This window comes from Mesoplodon densirostris, chromosome 4, assembly GCF_025265405.1.
Source record: "Mesoplodon densirostris isolate mMesDen1 chromosome 4, mMesDen1 primary haplotype, whole genome shotgun sequence".
NCBI lineage: Eukaryota > Metazoa > Chordata > Mammalia > Artiodactyla > Ziphiidae > Mesoplodon > Mesoplodon densirostris.
The window spans coordinates 15607306-15610879 of NC_082664.1; positions in this window are offsets into that span (position 1 = coordinate 15607306).

The following is a 3574-nucleotide window of genomic DNA, read 5'->3' on the forward strand; positions in this document are numbered from 1 at the left end:
TTATTAAAATACCTACTGAGGGATTCTACAGTTTCCTCTTAACTCATATACTTACTCTATGGAGAATACTGTGCTTTTCACTCTTCTGTATCACCGGTGGAGGATATAAATTAGGATTGACTTTCTGGAGAGCAGTTCGGCAACAGGGATCCAAGGCCTTATAATGTGAATACTCTGACCCAGTGATTCCACTTTTAGGAATTCATTCCAAGGACGTAGAGCTTTGTACACGATGCCTGAATAAGGCTGTTCATCTGACATTGTTCGTAGGAGCAGATAAGCTAAGTGTCCAATAGAATGGGGGTGGCTAAGCCATTGGTCATCACAGTGTCACATGGGCACTCCATGACCATTTACTGAGTGCCTACTACTTCTGTGTGCCAGGCACACAGAAGGTGCCATGATACGGTCTCAAGCCCACCCGAAGCGCAAACTTGTGTAGTAGAAACAGACTTCCTACATTGTGAAGTGGAAGAAAGCAGGGTACAAAGTATATTTACAGGATCTCATTTTCATTATATGAGTAGAAACACTCTGGAAGACTGTCTGAATTAACAAAGGTGTAGAAGCTTTGGGCAATGAAGTTATAGACGAGGTTTTCCTCCCTTTTTATTTTTCTCTAGTTTCCAAGTTTTTTGCAGTGACAACTTATTATATATACTGTATATAATATATGTATATATAATATATATATATATATATATATTTAAAATGTGTCTTTGAGGAAAGAGAGAAAGAGAAGTGAGCAGAACTGGGTTCTAGACCCAACTCTTTTTTTATAAAACTTGTGCTGAGCCCTTGAGTGAGTCTGAGAACTGTCCTGAATGTCCTCTGAACGGCTTGAGAAGAGGCCTCCTAGGGCTCCAGCTCAGGACACAGAGATCTCAGCTCTGTCGCTTCTGAGGACACTGGGGGTTTTGCTGCAGGGCTGGCAGGACCGGAGCTCTCCCGGGGAGCCAGACAGCAGATGGGCTGCTGAAGTCCTGATCCCTGGGCACTATTGGTCTCCAGGACGCTGGTCCTCTAGGAACCTGGGGCTGTGCTCAAACCGGGAAAAGAGTTTCTGTATTAGTTATATAATTAAATTAAGGAAGTGCCTCTCACCTGGTGAAAAAAAATAAGCTGCGGTTGACTTGCACTAACTCAGCCTAATGTCCCCGTACCCCAAGCAAACAAGGATGGCAGTTCCGTGGATTGAGCCTTGCCTGGTGCCAGTCACAGTGCAAAAAGCATTTCACAGACATTTTCCTCGTTGAGGCTCACGATTCACCCTGAAGTGTAGGTACTCATCGCCCCCATTTTACAGGTGGGGACCTTGAGCTCAGAAGACAGGTAACTGGAGCAGGTCACTGGGGTAGAAGAGGCTGGGATTCAAACCCCAGTCCATCTGCTTCGAAGCAACATCTTTTTTTTTTTTTTTTTTTTTTTTTTTGGCGGCTTGCGGCCCTCGGAGCACAGGCTCCGGATGCGCAGGCTCAGCGGCCATGGCTCACGGGCCCAGCCACTCCGCGGCATGTGGTATCCTCCCCGACCGGGGCGTGAACCCGTGTCCTCTGCATCAGCAGGCGGACTCCCAACCACTGCGCCACCAGGGAAGCCCGGAAGCGACATCTTTAACGTCTGCTCTGTACTGCCTTCCACTCCAAGAGGCAAGCTCTACCATAACCATAGAAACAGATGTCTAAAGCCAGGGGAGTGTGTGAGGGCTGAGGTAATCCATCAAGTGGCAGGACGCTGGGAAGCTGAGGAATGCAGAGGCTTAGAATGAGCAGAACGTTATTTCTGATAAAAGTGGGTTTTTTTTTTCTTGCGGCGTCTTAATTCTCCGATGAGGGATTGAACCCAGGGCACACGGTAGTGAAAGTGATCCTAACCACTGGACCGACCGCCAGGGAATTCCCATTTCTGTTGAAAGTTGATGCAGAGAAAGTTACTCTTTTTTTCTTTTTTAACATCTTTATTGGAGTATAATTGCTTTACAATGGGTTAATTTCTGCTTTATAACAAAGTGAATCAGCTATACATATACATATATCCCCATATCTCCTCCCTCTTGCGTCTCCCTCCCACCCTCCCTATCCCACCCCTCTAGGTGGTCACAAAGCACTAAGCTGATCTCCCTGTGCTATGCGGCTGCTTCCCACTAGCTATCTATTTTACATTTGGTAGTGTACATATGTCCATGCCACTCTCTCACTTTGTCCCAGCTTACCCTTCCCCCTCCCCATGTCCTCAAGTCCATTCTCTACATCTGTGTCTTTATTCCTGTCCTGCCCCTAAGTTCTTCAGACCATTTTTTTTTCTTTTTTGATTCCATATGTATGTGTTAGCATACGGTATTTGTTTTTCTCTTTCTGACTTACTTCACTCTGTATGACAGACTCTAGGTCCATCCACCTCACTACAAATATCTCAATTTCGTTTCTTTTTATGGCCGAGTAATATTCCATTGTATATATGTGCCACATCTCAGACACCATCAAACTCTTAGAGGAAAACATAGGCAGAACACTCTATGACATAAATCACAGCAAGATCCTTTTTGACCCACCTCCTAGAGAAATGGAAATAAAAACAAAAATAAACAAATGGGACCTAATGAAACTTCAAAGCTTTTGCACAGCAAAGGAAACTATAAACAAGACCAAAAGACAACCCTCAGAATGGGAGAAAATATTTGCAAATGAAGCAGCTGACAAAGGATTAATCTCCAAGACTTACAAGCAGCTCATGCAGCTCAATAACAAAAAAACAAACAATTAAATCCAAAAACGGGCAGAAGACCGAAATAGACATTTCTCCAAAGAAGATATACAGATTGCCAACAAACACGTGAAAGAATGTTCAACATGATTAATCATCAGAGAAATGCATATCAAAACTACAATGAGATATTATCTCACACTGGTCAGAATGGCCATCATCAAAAAATCTAAAAACAATAAATGCTGGAAAGGGTGTGGAGAAAAGGGAACCCTCTTGCACTGTTGGTGGGAATGTAAATTCATACAGCCACTATGGAGAACAGGATGGAGGTTCCTTAAAAAACTACAAATAGAACTACCATACGACCCAGTGGTCCCACTACTGGGCATATACCCTGAGAAAACCATAACTCAAAAAAGAGCCATGTACCAAAATGTTCATTGCAGCTCTATTTACAATAGCCAGGACATGGAAGCAACCTAAGTGTCCATCATCAGATGAATGGATAAAGAAGATGTGGCACATATATACAATGGGATATTACTCAGCCATAAAAAGAAATGAAATTGAGTTATTTGTAGTGAGGTGGATGGACCTAGAGTCTGTCATACAGAGTGAAGTAAGTCAGAAAGAGAAAGCTACTCTTAGTTGCCTTTTCTGGAGGGTTATAAATGAGGAAACTGGGGTCTGTGTGAGTGAAAGAGAGAGAGAAATAACCACCCTCCCTTATGCTCACTATAATAACCTTTCCTCCTGCTTGTGATTTGAAATCAAAGGCCAGCTATTATACCTTACATACCTATACCTCCCCAAAGAGTGATAACTTATACCAAGACCTGACCTTTGTTGTTGAATTTTTTTCTTGAAA